Source organism: Anolis sagrei, chromosome 8, assembly GCF_037176765.1.
Source record: "Anolis sagrei isolate rAnoSag1 chromosome 8, rAnoSag1.mat, whole genome shotgun sequence".
Classification (NCBI taxonomy): domain Eukaryota; kingdom Metazoa; phylum Chordata; class Lepidosauria; order Squamata; family Dactyloidae; genus Anolis; species Anolis sagrei.
The window spans coordinates 31,314,264-31,331,199 of NC_090028.1; the positions used below are offsets into that span (position 1 = coordinate 31,314,264).

At 41.0% G+C, this 16,936-nt stretch overlaps 1 protein-coding gene across 2 annotated transcripts in view; it reads right to left on the reverse strand.

The window, feature by feature from the left end:
• ZNF423 (zinc finger protein 423) overlaps positions 1 to 16,936 on the reverse strand; it is a 484,624-nt gene that overhangs the window by 317,328 nt on the left and 150,360 nt on the right. The window lies entirely within an intron of this gene.

The window sequence follows — 16,936 nt, forward strand, 5'->3', positions numbered from 1 at the left end:
GGCACACTTCCCCCAAGCCAGCTGGCACCGGAGGGAGGCTGCATTCTGGCTTCCCCAAGCCTGAAGCCCAGGGAGAGACACATGCCAGCTGTGTTTGCAAACAAGCCAAGTTTAATGAGGCTCCGACAAGAGCATTCAAATGTGCGCTACAAAAATTTCCAAGCTTTCTGCTCTTGCTCGCCAAAAATTACAGCGGAAGTCAGGAAGGCTTTTTGGTGCCTTTTCAGCCTTTTAAGATTCGGCACCACATTTTAGAATTAGTATATTTGGAGAGAGGGCGAAGGACAGTACTGAAGTTATGTGGTTTTGGCTTATTTTTGAGAGTGGTTGTGTCCATATACTAAGTGGTCAAGTGGCAGCCACTTAAATATTCCTATGCAAAATGACAGTGGGGTTCAACAGTCAATCTCAAACGGCAGCCAACTGGATGCCTCTGGTAGGTTCACAAGAAGGACACAAAGACTAAGGCTACAAACAAATAACATTCCGATGTAGGTTGTTGTAGGTTTTTTTTGGGCTATATGGCCATATTCTAGAGCAGTGTTTCTCAATCTGGGGGTCGGGACCCCTGAGGGGGTCGCGAGGGGGTGTCAGAGGGGTTGCCAAAGACCATAGGAAAACACAGTATTTTCTGATGGTCATGGCGATTCTATGTGAGAAGTTTGAGCCAATTCTATCGTTGGTGGAGTTCAGAATGTTCTTTGATTGTAATGAACAATAAATCCCACCAACTACAACTCCCAAATGTCAAGATCTATTTTCCCCAGACTCCACCAGTGTTCACATTTGGGCATATTGAGTATTCATGCCAAGTTTGGTCCAGATCCACCATTGCATGAGTCCACAGTGCTCTCTGGATATAGGTGAACTACAACTCCCAAACTCAAGGTCAATGCCCATCAAACCCTTCCAGTGTTTTCCATTGGTCATGGGAGCCAAGTTTGGTTCAAATCAATCACTGGAGGAGTTCAGAATGCTCTTTTATTATAAGTGAACTATAAATCCCAGCAACTACAACTCCCAAATTACAAAATCAATCCTCCCCCAACCCCACTAGCATTCACCTTTGGGTGTATTGGGTATTTGTGCCCAGTTTGGTCCAGTGAATGAAAATGCATCCTGCATATCAGATATTTACATTATGATTTATAACAGTAGTAAAATTACTGTTATGAAGTAGCAACGAAAACAATATTATGGTTGGGGGTCACCACAACATGAGGGACTGTATTAAGGGGTCACGGAATTAGGAAGGTTGAGAGCTAGAGGCATTCTCTCCTGACGTTTTGCCTGCATCTATGGCAGACATCCTCAGAGGGAGTGAGGATGCTTGCCATAGATGCAGGCGAAACAACCCAGTGCTTCTGGCCATGAAAGCCTTCGACAATACATTTCAATGTAGAATTCTGTATTTATTTACAGTAGAGTCTCGCTTATCCAACCTTCGCTCATGCAACGTTCTGTATTATCCAACACAGTCTGGTTCCAGATTCATAGCTGTTTCAATACATTGCAATGTTGTGGTGCTAAATTTGTAAATACAGTAATTACTACATAACGTTACCATTTATTGAACTGCTTTTTCTATCGATTTGTTGAAAACATCTTGTCTTGGTGCTTAATTTGTAAAGGAGCTCCATTGGCTGTCGTTCATTTACCGGTCCCAATTTAAGGTGCAGGTGCTTATCTACAAAGCCCTAAACGGTTTGGGACCCGCCTACCTGCGTGACCGCATCTCTGTGTACAAACCCACACGATCTCTTCGATCATCTGGAGAGGCCCTGCTCACGCTCCCACCACCATCGCAAGCGCGATTGGTGGGGACAAGGGAGAGGGCCTTCTCGGTGGTGGCCCCTCGACTCTGGAACTCACTCCCCAGGGACATTAGGCAAGCCCCAACTCTGGCAGTCTTTAGGAGGAGCCTGAAAACGTGGCTGTTTCAATGTGCCTTCCCAGAATAAGGAAACTCCCTGCAAGATGTCCTTAAACGCACTTTAATAATGACTTTAGATTGTCTGCTCATTTCTTCCCTCTATAAAAACCTCTATCCCAATTACATGTTACCTGTTTATGCCCAGCATTATTTTTAAATTTTTAATTATTACATTTAGCACAGCCATAGGTTTTTAAATGCGTCGTGTTATTGTTATTGTTTTTTGCTTATTTTGCTTATGAGTTTATGCATTGTTTTTGTATTATTGCTGTTATTGTTTATTGTTGTGTTGTGGGCTCGGCCTCATGTAAGCCGCACCGAGTCCCTCGGGAGATGGTAGCGGGGTACAAATAAAGTTTTATTATTATTATTATTATTATTATTATTATTATTAAATCATAATGTAATTTGACATTTAATAGGCTTTTCTTTAATTCCTCCTTATTATCCAACATTTTCGCTTATCCAACGTTCTGCCGGTCCGTTTATATTGGATAAGCGAGACTCTACTGTATTTAGAACCTGCTTTTCAGCAAAGATTAGCACCCAAAGTGACTTATACTTCATACTGACTACAAGACATTCATGATATTGATAAGCTGGAATGTGTCCAGAGGAGAGCGACTAAAATGATAAAAGGTCTGGAGAACAAGCCCTATGAGGAGCGGCTTAAGGAGCTGGGCATGTTTAGCCTGAAGAAGAGAAGGCTGAGAGGGGATATGATAGCCATGTATAAATATGTGAGAGGAAGCCACAGGGAGGAGGGAGCAAGCTTGTTTTCTGCTTCCATGGAGATTAGGACAAGGAACAATGGCTTCAAACTACAAGAAACGAGATTCCATCTCAACATGAGGAAGAACTTCCTGACTGTGAGAGCTGTTCAGCAGTGGAACTCTCTGCCCCGGAGTGTGGTGGAGGCTCCTTCTTTGGAAGCTTTTAAACAGAGGCTGGATGGCCATCTGTCAGGGGTGATTTGAATGCAATATTCCTGCTTCTTGGCAGGGGGTTGAACTGGATGGCCCATGAGGTCTCTTCCAACTCTTTGATTCTATGATTCTATGATTCTATGTTCAGAGCCACTTTCAAGTCAGAGGAGGGTGCATAGCAAAATGCTACCAAATGGGTGCTCATGTAAAGAAATTTTGTTCTAACCTAACCTTCATTTCCAAGACTAACATCTAGATCAAAGTCTAGTGATCCTTTGAACGTCTCACTTCTTTGAACATTGTGAGATCGTTCCCAGCTCAAAAATACACATAAAGGGTGTATTTTTGAGAAATGAATACAAAAAGGTGCATTTTGGAAAAGACACCACACCATTTAAATGTCGGTAACCTTGCTTTTTGATTTTTAAAAAATAATTATATACATTTTATACTGCATGAAACCGTAAATGCTGAGTCAGGCGTATTACTCTCGAATTTGTCCCTTTCCTCTGCTATTTCAACATTGGGCATTCCCAGAAAGGTAATAAAGCCATTTATGGGGAGAGTAAGGTCTTTTCCTTTCCTTTCACATAGTTTGGAAGTCCGTTTGTTATTTGTGGGTGAATTCATTTCACTGAAAAGTACAGGACAAGCAAGTTGGGCATTAAAAGGAATATTTCTTAGCTTATTGGAATCGACTGAAGATGTTCTTTTTGAGTAAATGAGGTGAGGATGGAAAAGATGACATGGCGGTAGTAAACCTTTTCCTTACCCAATCTCAGTATGTTCTCTATCAAAAGCATGGGGAAAAACATTACATTTGTATATATCCTAAGTGAATGTTGCAGTTATTAGTGTCTGCAATTAGTAGTGTGGTTCTCAACCTTCCAAATGCCGCGACCCCTTAATACAGTTCCTCATGTTGTGGTGACCACCAACCATAACATTATTTTTGTTGCTACCTCATAATTGTAATGTTGCTCCTGTTATGAATCGTCATGTCAATATCTGATATGCAGGATGGATTCTCATTCACTGGATCAAATTGGGCACAAAGACCCGATACCTTCCCCTTAGGCGATCCCTCGTAGCTCAAGGATGGTGGTCTTCCCCGATACACCCATATTTGAATACTGATGGGGTTGGGGTGAACTATAAAGTATAAAACCCAGCAACTACAACTCCCAAATGAAAAGTATATCTTCCCCAAACTCGACCAGTGTTCACATCTGAGCATATTGAGTATTGTCATTGATTTTGTCATTTGGGAGTTGTAGTTGCTGGGATTTATAGTTCACCTACAATCAAAGAGCATTCTGAACTCTTCCAATGACGGAATAGAACCAAACTTGACACACAGAACTCTCACGACCAACAGAAAATACTGGAAGGGTTTGGTTATCATTGGCCTTGAGTTTTGGAGTTGTAGTTTACTTACATCCAGAGAGCACTGTGGACTCAAACAATGATGGATCTGGACCAAATTTGGCATGAATACTCAATATGCTCAGATGTGAACACTGGTCGAGTTTGGGGAAGATATACTTTTCATTTGGGAGTTGTAGTTGCGGGGTTTTATAGTTTATAGTTCACCTACAAGTTCTTCCTAATGTTCAGGTGGAATCTCCTTTCTTGTAGTTTGAAGCCATTTTTCCATGCCCTATTCCCCAGGGCAGCAAAAAACAAGTTGGCTCCCTCCTCCCTCTGACTTCCTCTCACATATTTATCCATGGCTAACATGTCTCCTCTCAGCCTTCTCTTCTTCAGGCTAAATATGCCCAGCTCTTTAAGCCGTTCCTCATAGGGCTTATTCTCCAGACCCTTGATCATTTTAGTCGCCCTCTTCTGGACACATTCCAGCTTGTCAATGTCTCTGTTCAATTGTGGTGCCCAGAATTAACAACCTTAGGTATGATACCACTTTGATGGCCGAAAGCGAGGAGGAGCTGAGGAGCCATCTAATCAAGGTGAAAGAAGAAAGTGCAAAAGCAGCTACACATTAAAAAAATCCAAGATTATGGCAACAAGAATGATTGACAACTGGGAAATAGAGGAAGAAAACATGGAGGCCATGACAGACTTTGTATTTCTAGATGCAAAGATTACTGCAGAAGCAGACTGAAGCCAGGAAATCAGGAGACGCTTCCTTCTTGGGAGGAGAGCAATGTCCAATCTTAATAAAATAGTGAAGAGCAGAGACATCACACTGGCAACAAAGATCCGCCTAGTCAAAGCCATGGTATTCCCTGTAGTCACCTACAGATGTGAGAGCTGGACCTTAGAGAAGGCTGAGCGAAGGAAGAGAGATGCTTTTGAACTGTGGTGCTGGAGGAAAGTTCTGAGAGAGCCTTGGACTGCGAGAAGATCCAACCAGTCCATACTTCAGGCAATAAAGCCCAATTGCTCATTGTACGGAAGGTTAGTAGAAGCCAAGATGAAGTACTTTGGCCACATCATGAGAAGAAAGGAAAGCTTAGAGAAGACAATTATGCTGGGGAAAATGGAAGGAAAAAGAGGGGCCGACCAAGATCAAGATTTTGTTTTTTTGTCGTGTCAGGAGCAACTTGAGAAACTGCAAGTTGCTTCTGGTGTGAGAGAATTGGCCGTCTGCAAGGACGTTGCCCAGGGGATGCCATGATGATTTTTATGTTTTTATCATCCTTGTGGGAGGCTTCTCTCATGTCCCCGCACAAGGAGCTGGAGCTGATAGAGGGAGCTCATCCGCCTCTCCCCGGATACGAACCTGCGACCTGTGGGTCTTCAGTCCTGCTGGCACAGGGGTTTAACCCTCTGCGCCACCGGGGGCTCCAATAAGGGCAAGATGGATGGATGGGATCCTTGAAGTGACTGGATTGACCTCGAAGGAGCTGGGGGTGGTGACGGCCGACAGGGAGCTCTGGCTTGGACTGGTCCATGAGGTCACTAAGAATCGGAAACATCTGAATGAATGAATAACAACGAATTCCAGATGTGGTCTAATCAAGGCAGAAAAGAGGGGGAGAATGACTTCCCTGGATCTAGACACTAGACTCCTATTGACGCAGGACAAAACCCCATTGGCTTTTTTTGCCGCCGCATCACATTGTTGGCTCATGCTTAACTTGTTGTCCACGAAATGAAGGTGGGGTACAAAACTAAAGTTATTATTACATTGTACAATGGAATACACTCAGAAAAGAAGGAATTTCTTTCATTACCACAAAGAGCGAAGAGTTTTCATTTCCTTTTTTAAAGTGCAAACCTCTCCCAGGTTAACAGAAAACAACTCGATTCCGTCAAATAAAACAGCCCTCCTTCCCTAAGCCAAAGAAAAATAAAGCAAAGGTAGCAGGTCATGGCAGCCACAGCTGTATAAACGAAGGGTACGATCCACCGGGAATTTCATCCGGAGCGCCCTGCACAGGAACACAGCTTTGCTTCAGTGCGCCTTGCACTAGGCAAGATCCCAGTGGTCCAGGACAAACAAAGGAAGTATTACTTCACACGAGACAGAACCAAGTGGTGGGGTTCATTGATACATAGCTTGGTGATGGCCACTGGATTTAAGGAGCTTGCAAACAATTAGAAACTTCATGGAGGGCAGGTCTAACTATGGTAGCACAGGGACTTGAGAGTAGGAAGACTCTAAAGTTTCAATCTTCTTTCAATCATCTCTATTTTGGTGCCTAACCTAACTTAAAAGGAATAGCAAGCATGGAGGTTCATCATGACCTCGCCTCGGAAGAACAAAGAAATAAAAACGTATTTTAAAAATCTATTTTTTTTGTTCTGAAGTGCATGGTATAAGCTGTTACTATGCTTAAATTCATTCCTTTCATAAGTCAAGTATCATAGAATCATAGAATCATAGAATCAAAGAGTTGGAAGAGACCTCATGGGCCATCCAGTCCAACCCCATTCTGCCAAGAAGCAGGAATATTGCATTCAAAGCACCCTTGACAGATGGCCATCCAGCCTCTGTTTAAAAGCTTCCAAAGAAGGAGTCTCCGCCACACTCCGGGGCCACATCTAAAATGCTTGGGACCGGAAGTGTACTGCATTTTATTCTATTTTTAATTTTAGAATTATTGCAGGTTTATTATTTATTTATTTATTTATTTACGGCATTTATATGCCACCCATCTCACCCTGAAGGAGACTCAGAGCAGCATACAAGATATATATGCATACAATATGTTATTAGCATAGTACAATATCAGTACAGGGCCTTCTCAGTGATGACCCCTCGGCTATGGAACACTCTCCCTAAGGAGATTAGATTGGCTCCCTCGCTCTTAACGTTTCGAAGGCAAGTTAAGACATGGTTGTTTGAGCAAGGGTTTACAAATGCAGAGTAACTGACATAAGAATTTGAATTTGACGATGGAATTCGACAATGTTTTTAACTAAGAGACGCTAATGATGTTGGTTTTATTGTTCCTGTTGTGGTTTTTATATTGTTTTAAGGTTTAATTTGTATTTTGATATTATGTGTACTGACTTGTTGTAAACCGCCTTGAGTCGTCGATAGGCTGAAAAGGCGGTATACAAGTATAGTAAGTAAATAAATAACTATATTGTACTATACAATTATATTGTAATATTATTAATAATATTATATGTAATATAAAATATAGAATTATAATACATTACAACACATGCACAAAACCACATATATATATGCAAACAGACATATATGCACATATACACAAATATATACACACATATATGCATATACACACACAAAGGGGGAAGGGAGGGAGGGAGGAAGAAAAGAAAGAGGGAAAGAAGAGGGAAAGAAGGAAGGAAGGAGAGAAGGAAAGGTAGAAAACGAAGGGAGGAGAGAAGGAAATAAAAAAGTGAAAGAAGGAAGGAAAGAGAGAAGGAAGGAGAGAAGGAACGAAAGAGGGAGGAAAGGAAGGAAGGAAAAAGCCAAGGATGGATGGAACCAAAGAGCAAAGGAAGGGAGAAAAGAAACAGGTAGAGAAGGAAGGAAGAAGAAGGGAAAGAAAAAGAGGGAAGGAAGGAAAGAGGGAGGGAAGGAAGGAGAGAAAGAAAGAAAGAGGGGGGGGGATTGGCCACAGCAACGCGTGGCGCGTATAGCTAGTATTTGTAATATTTTTTGTTGCATGAAACAAAGTTGGTGTGCACTGAACTAGCAAAGAGCAAGGTGTCACTATTTCCGCCATCCTTGTGGACAATTTTGGAGTCTTGGATTTTGGGATTCTGGATAACAGATCTGTGTCTTTATTCATAAACAATAATGGAACGTAATGTAACCTATCTCTTCCAGCAAGCCTACCCAGTCAACTTTAACTTTTGAATTTTAACCTACATTTTATTGGTGTGATCTTGTGAGTATTTTTATATGTATTTTAATAGTGTTCTTTTTTATTTCACTGTTTTAACCATGTTGTTCCCCACCTCGAGCTGCAAGGAGACGCGGATATTTATTGTTATTGTTATTATTATATTTGCAGTGCTACATAGATCCACTCTCAATTAAATGACATCCAATATGCACAGGATTCTTTTAGGAGGCACACATGGGACTGCTTAAAATACACACACGTTCCATATTATACACATACTAAACAAACATAAATGCGCACATATATCGTGTATCAAGAGCTCTCTAGCCACAGAAGCAACAGCGGCCTCCAACTTGACCATTTCGGCAGCCAACTTGGCGCCTGCTTGAACCAGACAAACTGTAAAGTTCTCAAAAAGAGAAGAAGACCTCATGAAATGTTCAGGGACCCTAGTCGTAACCTTATCATGTCCAGTTCATTGATGTGCTAATGTGCTACAGATACTGCATTCTCAAGCTGAGAAGCCAGAGAGGCAGGCATTTGCGACCAGGCACCCGGTCCCAGTGGGTGGGAAAATAGGTGTGGATGGAAGAGGCAGAAGAAATCTGAGCTGCAACAGAGAGCTCTCTCTTTTTCCTGCGGTTTAAGAAATAATATGATAAAATACCTGTCCCATCCACTCTGGAAGAAAAAAAATTCGTTCTCATTTTTATTTTTGGATGTATTTTCAAAGATTTAGCTTTGATCTACACTGCCATACAATGCAGTGTTGACCCATATAATGTAGGGAAGTGCACTGGTGTGCATTATATATGTGTCTATACTGACCATATAATGCAGTTTAGATCGAACCTTATATAGATCTTATATTGTACCTCTTTCCTGCATTCTCTGTCATAGTTATGTAAGGCTTATGCAAAGCTTTAATCTCTTCCCAAAGTTGGTTCACCTACCCTATCCTATGGTTGTTTATCATAGTAAGGCATGAACAATGGTTATTACTTGCATTTTGTCACAAAATACTTTACCTTCAATCACTATGTTGTTGTTATTATTTATTCGTTCAGTCACTTCCAACTCTTCATGAGCTCACGAACCAGCCCATGTCAGAGGTCCCTGTCGACCATCGCCACCCCCAGCAACTCCAACATCAAGCCAGTCACTTCAAGGAGAACATACATCCATCTTGCCCTAGGTCGGCCCCTCTTCCTTTTTCCTTCCATTTTCCCAAGCATCATTGTTTTCTCCAAGCTTTCTTGTCTTCTCATTATGTGGCCGAAGTATTTTATCTTTGCTGCTAATATCCTTTCCTCCAGTGAGCAACTGGGCATTACGTCCTGGAGTATGGACTGGTTGGATCTTCTTGTGGGCCAAGGCACTCTCAGAATGTTCCTCCAACACCACAGTTCAAAAGCGTCTCTCTTCCTTCATTCTCCTTTCCTTATGGTCCAGCTCACACATCCTTAGGTTACTATGGGGAATACCATTGCTTTAACTATGCAGATTTTCGCTACCAGTGTGATGTCTAAGATCTGGGGAGGCCCTCTTCTTGGTCCCGCCTTCTTCACAGATTCAGTTGGTGGGAATGAGAGACAGGGCCTTCTCAGCAGTGGCCCCTTGGCTCCCTAGGGACATTAGATCCCACCCTCTTAACATTTCGTTAAAAAGTCAAAACCTGGCTTTTTGAGAAGGCTTTCTCAAATGCAGTGTAGCAAACAAACCCTGATCTCGGAACGACTGGACAATGCGATTGGATAATGATTTTGGTAATGAGTCACAGAGGATCTATGTTTTTATTGGTGTTGGGAATCAACCTGTGTTTGTGTTCCAGGATCATGATGCTTCTGTTGATGTGGGCAATGATGTCGGCGATGCTGAGGGAAATGATGGTGCCGAGGTTGAGGTGCAAGATGGAGATGGTTTGGTCAATGATTTTCATGCAGACAATGACAGTGAGGCCCCAGTGCAAAGGGCAGTTTCTAATGAGAATATTCCTGCTGGGCATAGGGATGGTGGTTTACTCCCTCTTTCTGTGAGCTCTCAAGATTTGGGTTTGGAAAACAATCTGACACCTGGAAATTTTAATGAGCAGCCAGAAAGGGAGTTGAAAAACAGGCGGCTGGAGTTTAGCCAGGACCAACAACAAACTCAAGATTTGCGTTGCTTCGAAAGGCTTTGTCAGATACGAGCCAAAGGTGAGGGAAAACAAAGCCAGTTTGGGTTTGGAGATATAAGGTTTGCTTCAAGGGAAAACCTGTTAGATCAGGCATCATTTGGAAATCAAGTTCATATGCCATGGAAATCCTGTTTAAGCGGTCTTGTTCCTGTGGATGCTTCTAGCCTTTTGGTGTTGACTAGCAGTGTTTGGATTGTCTTTGCATCCTGTTGATTCCTATTGGATATATACTGCCTTGGGTTGCTTTTATATCTTTTATGGACATTGCTTTGAGTTACTGCATTTTACTGACCTGTTGCATTTTGGAACTTTCCTATTTTCTTACAAGCATTTCTTTCTACTGTCTATTTTATTAAGTTTCAATAAAAAAGGATGTGTTTCTTCACTCAACGTGTGGTGTGTTTTAAAGTCAGAGGGTTTTTCCTTTCCTGGAGTGCAACAATCGCTTTTATTATTTACTGAATTTTATTTATGTTAAAATTGTAACTGTTTTTATATTATTGTGGGCATTGAATTGTGTTGTTTGTAAACCGCCCTGAGTTGCCCTCAGGCTGAGAATGGCAGTATATAAATATAGTAAATAAATAAATAAATACTCTTCTCTATATTGATACCTAATGATTATTAGCTCAACTCAGAAGAAGAGAGAAAAAATATATTTGAGCCAAATAGCTAATTCTCCTACTTTCTCTTTCTTCTCTTAATGAACATGCTAAAAACAAACAACACAAATATTTTGTTGTCAAAGGCTTTCGTTGCTGTAAATGTTTTGGGCTGTATGGCCATGTTTGTGGGCCTGGACACTAAGTAAAGTTTCTACTAACTTTCATTAGCTTATCATAAGTATATATTGAAACTATGCAACTACGATCAAGACTTTAAAAAAAGCACTAGAATTTTTAATTAGTTATGGGGCCCAGAATTGCAACAGAAGAAATTTAAAAAGAAGGGAGATGTCAATTTTTTTTTCAACAGAGGTTTTGCCCTGAAAGCAAGAGAGTCACAAAGATCAAGCGATGAGGCCACACTGGCTGTTAACTCCATGCCCTGGCAAAGCAGCCACTTTTAACATGGATTTTAACTTTTGTTTGCTATAATGAATTTCTAAGGGATCGCCCAGAAACAATTGATGTATTCTATTTTTTTTGTTGGTTTTACTGCCTGCGATCCTGCATTGCTCCCAAATTGCAGGGTCTTCTAAACTTCAGCATCCCTAAGGAAGTCATTAGTTATATTAGCTGCAATTGCAATATTATCAACTCAGATAAATACCGTATCGATTTGGAGCCACGTTAAGACACTTAATGGCTTCAAACGCAGGAAGGGAAATCTAACTCACCAAGTTAATCCCCTACTAGACTCTAAAATGAGAGGGAAGTGTCACAAATTTAGAGACTTGGAATTTGTGCGAGATATTGTTCAGACTTTGACATGTTGAAACATCATCCACAAAGTTCTTTTCCGCTTTTTGCTGTGAACAGTTGGGACTCGATTGAATATACTCATGACCTAACAAACAAGCCTCAGTGCATAAAACTACTAAGACTAGGGTTAGTTGGAAATAAGGTTACAATATTTTTTTCAAAATACAAAGAACGAATATATGTTAATAAAACTTACATGGATTGTACCATAGGTATTGCATTATTTTTCCACATAATCACCACTCAATTCAATGCATTTTGTCATCCATAGGACGCATTTTTTATATCTGTGTCATAGTTTCCCTCCACCTTTTTCAGCTAGTTGGTCACCTGGATTTTCACCTCCTCCTCGTTGGGAAGGTGCTTTCCACCAAGGTGTTCTTTCAATTTAGTGAACAGATGATAGTCACTGGATGCAAGATCGGGAGTATGAGAGAGGTGGCTTAAAACATCCCAACCAAATGAAGTCAACAACTCTTGTGTTGCATGAGCGATGTGTGGATGCGCATTGTCATGAAGGAGACAGACTCCCGCCATCAGCATCCCACAATGTTTGTTTTGGATGGCTCTGCAAAGTTTCTTCATAGTCTCACAATCTATTCCATACCCATTTTGTCACATTCTGTCTTGACATTATGTCATCTCCATAAACTGAAATGATTTCGCGATGGATTGCAGCAACATTTATGCCCTTAGCATTTAGGTAGTGTATTACAGCGCAGACATCGCACTTGGAGGGAAACGGAATGAGGATGCTCGTTTCTAACCTTCAACACAACACCAGTCGATGAGCTACTGACGACTGGCACTGCTCATTCACTTCTGCTGGATTCCCACTAAACGGCAGTGATACCAACTTCCCCTACGAAAATTCCCTGTGAAAATTCCCTGCAAGAGCTACTTGCCTTGTAACCTTACTATCTGGACAGGCATGTAGCCGGGGGGGGGGGGGGGCTTCAGGGGTTACAGCCCCCACCCCCCAAATTCTCAGGGTGGTCTGCAAGAAGGCCTTACTGGTACATTATTTAAACTGTTATGTTGATTCATATCATGATCTGATCATCATGCTCAATATATTCCATATGCATGGGGGTATTGGGATAATGATACTAAAGGTTTGCTAGGGTAGACCCTCTTTCACTCAGACTCAGCCCCCCCCCCCCGAATCAAACTCAGCCCGCCCCCCCCCCCCAAAAATCACAGGGACTGTGGCACAGCTGTCTGAGTGTCAGCTGTATTAAGATCACTTCTGACCATAAGGTCATGAGTCCAAAGCCAGCCTGGGTCAGAGTGAGCTTCTGACCAATTGTGTAGCTTGTTGTCGACCTTTGCAACCCGAAAGACAGTTATATCTGTCAAGAAGGAAAATTAGGTACCACCTATGTGTGGGGAGGCTAATTTAACTAATTTATGAGGCCATAAAAAAAGACTCCAGCAAAGCACTCCAGCAAAAAGCATGCAGGGAATGTGGAAGTACTTCATCAGTGTCGCAGATGAACGATGAAAGTGACAGCTCCCCTGGCGGCCAGAAAAGTTAAATAGGCTCTGACTGTCTGTCTATATGTGTTGTGTGTCTTTGGCATTGAATGTTTGCCATATATGTGTACATTGTAATCCACCCTGAGTGCCCTGTGGGGTGAGAAGGGCGGAATACAAATACTGTAAATAAATAATAAAATCCTGGCTATGGGCCTGTTTCTGGATAACCCTCATAATTATTGAAGATTCGATACAAAATATTTGAGAAGTACTGTCAACACTGGAAGATTTTGGAAAATTATCAGAACTTTAAATAAATAAATAAATGATGGAAAAATACAAAATTAAATTACAATAAATTTCAGATCTATAAATAACATAGAAAATAAAATATATTTGGAACACAACTCTCTTCCAAGACAATTATTAAAATACTTGGAAAGAAATAAAAATGGATTCGCAAAAATGGAATAAGCTAAATTTGTCCTCTGGAATCAAAACATTTGATTTTGCCAACCATGATTGTCAATGAATACAACAAATGTGCTGACAATGTACTCTGTTACTCAAAACCGAGTAGCCCCATACTGAAATGTCCTTTAAAATGCTTCAAATTAAGTCACAGCTTGTCAATCGGTTTTCCAGTATAGCTGCAGGAGGTAATACTTGTACTTGCTTTTTAAAAAGATGTATAGCTTGCTAGAGGAAGAGGTAACACATTCTCAGCAATGTGAGACAGCATGCAGAAATGCTTGTACGTTCCAAACTTGAAAGTGTGCAAACTATTCCGGCAGCCGCTGCGTTACGTCTCCACAAGACAAGCGCTATGAAGCAACCCATCACCTCATCAAGTATTGAGTGAAACAGCAGCTAGATGCCTGCCAGCATGGACAGGAACTATTTTATGGCTCCCAAACCCAACTGCCTATTGTCAAATTCATTTTTAAAATGGAGAGAGGTTTACGATACAGATGAACGCGCTCACTTCTGCCAGTCCCTATTATGTTGGTTCAAAACAAAATATCTTCCAGGGTTCACAAAGCTCCTTCAGCTTCAGAGCTTCTCTTTTTGGGGCCTTTCTACCCAAACATCTACCAAACGCATAACTGTTCCTTTGATGCACTTCTAAGCATCTCCATTTACAACTGTCCACCCACTTCGCCACCCGCGGTCAAGTCAGGAACCTGAGAAATACATTCCAAATAAATCAGAAGCATCTTCTAGAAAAATAGGAGGAAAGGAAACACGGTCTGGTTGCAAAGGACTTGTATACGCTCTTAATCCTTTTCATAGACAAAAATAGAAGCACCCTCGGTGTGTTTGCAAGAGAGAAAGCAGCAGAACAATCCAAAAACAGAGGGCAAAAAGTAAGAAAGTGAAGTTAGAACAGGTTTCTCCAGACATTCTAAAGCAAGTAGGCCAAATCACAAAACTGGCTAATCAGCTGCAATAAATCACTGCCGACTGAAAGGTGACAAGTTCGAAGCCCGAGTCGGGGTTGAGCACCCGACTGTTAATAGTTGTTTTAAAAAAGCTGTTTAAAAATACCCAGCTCACTGTCGACCTAAGCAGTTTGAAAACAGCTTGTGAGTAGAAAAATTAGGGACTATTTAAAGCAGGGAGGCTAATTTATGGCACCATAAAAATGCCGGAGAACAAGGAGGAAATACTACGATCAAAAAGGTTTGGTGTCATAATAAACGAAGCAACAGCTCCCCCTGTGGCCAAATCGAGCAACCTCCTGGATCCGGTGGAGGAACTACTGAATGGCCTCTATCTGTCTGTATGTATGTCTTGTATGTCAAAAACAGCATTGAATGTTTGCCGTGTATATGTGTACTGTGATCCGCCCTGAGTCCCCTTCAGGGTGAGAAGGGCAGAATATACCATATATACTCGATTATAAGCTGAGGCACCTAATTTTACCACAAAAAACTGGGAAAACGGATTGACTAGAGTATAAGCCGAGGGTGGGAAATGCAGCAGCTACCGGTCAGTTTCAAAATAAACATAGATACTAATGCAATTACATTAATTGAGGCATCAGTAGGTTAAATGTTTCTGAATATTTACATAAAATGGTAATATAAGATAAGACTGTCCAACTCTGATTAAACCATTATTCTAACCTTCTTCAATGTAAATGTGCTTACATATCCTTCCAATAATAATAAAGTTATAAATGTAATAATAACAATAATAAATAGAGTAAAATAACAAATGTAATAATAACAACAATAAACAACAACAACAACAACAACAATAATAATATGAGGGGTATTTTTAAAGTAAGGTCCGTTTTGTTGTAGACACTAGTAGTTCGCGCGCATACCACAACGAGCACGTGTGTCGTGTACCGGCATTCCTCGGGAACAACTGTGCTCAGTTTCCGCTCTGTAGCTAACCTGTACGGTTCTGTTCTGTGCTTTAAAAAGGTTTAAGACTATCAACTCACCCGCCGCATGTGAGGTTTGCTCAGTGATACGGTTTTTGTCAGCAAGGAACCTGCCTGCTGCAGAAATTCATCGACAGATTTGTGAAGTATACAGTGATACTGTTATGAGTGAAAGCAAAGTGCGTAAGTGGGTACGACAATTCAAAGATGGCCGTGACAACGTCCATGATGAGGACTCCTCCGGTCGCCCTTCTTTGATTACAGACGATTTGGTGGCTTCAGTTGAAGCGAGGATTCGTGAAGAGGGTATTTTAAAATTGGTTCAGAGGTATGATAAGTGTTTGAACAAAGTTGGCAACTATGTCGAAAAACAGAGTGAAGTATGTACTTTCTGAAAATAAACTTACTTTTTTGAAATAAACTTTCGTTGTGTACTTATGTTCAAACGGACCTTACTTAAAAAATACCCCTTGTAAAATAATAATAATAATAATAATAATAATAATAATAATAATAATAATAGAGTAGGATTTAAAGATCGAATTGCAAAGACTCTGGCACAAGCCAGTCAAGGTGGTCCTACTGGTGATCAGCACACTGGGTGCAGTGCCTAAAGACCTTGGCCTGTACTTAAACACAATCGGCACTGACAAGATTACCATCTGCCAGCTGCAGAAGGCCACCTTACTGGGATCTGCACACATTATTGGTTGATACATCACACTCCTAGACACTTGGGAAGTGTCAGACGTGTGATCCAACACAACAGCCAGCAAAGTGATCTTGTCCGCTGTGGACTCATCTTGTTGTGTTTCAAATAATAATAGAGTAAAATGATAAATATAGTCATAAGAAATAGAGTAAATTAATAAATGCAATAATAATAATAATAATAATAATAATAATAATAATAATAATAGAGTAGGATTTAAAGATCGAACTGCAAAGACTCTGGCATAAGCCAGTAAAGGTGGTCCTAGTGGTGATCGGCACACTGGGTGCAGTGCCTAAAGGCCTTGACCTGCACTTAAACACAATCGGCACTGAAGATTACCATCTGCCAGCTGCAAAAGGCCACCTTACTGGGATCAGCACGTATTATTTGCCAATACATCACACAGTCGTAGACACTTGGGAAGTGTCGGACATGTGATCCAATACAACAGCCAGCAGAGTGATCTTGTCTGCTGTGGACTCATAATAAATATAGTAATAATAAATAGAGTAAATTAATAAATGCAATAATAATAATAATAATAATAGAATAAAATAATAAATAACCTTGACTTAAGTATAAGTCAAGGAGGACTAT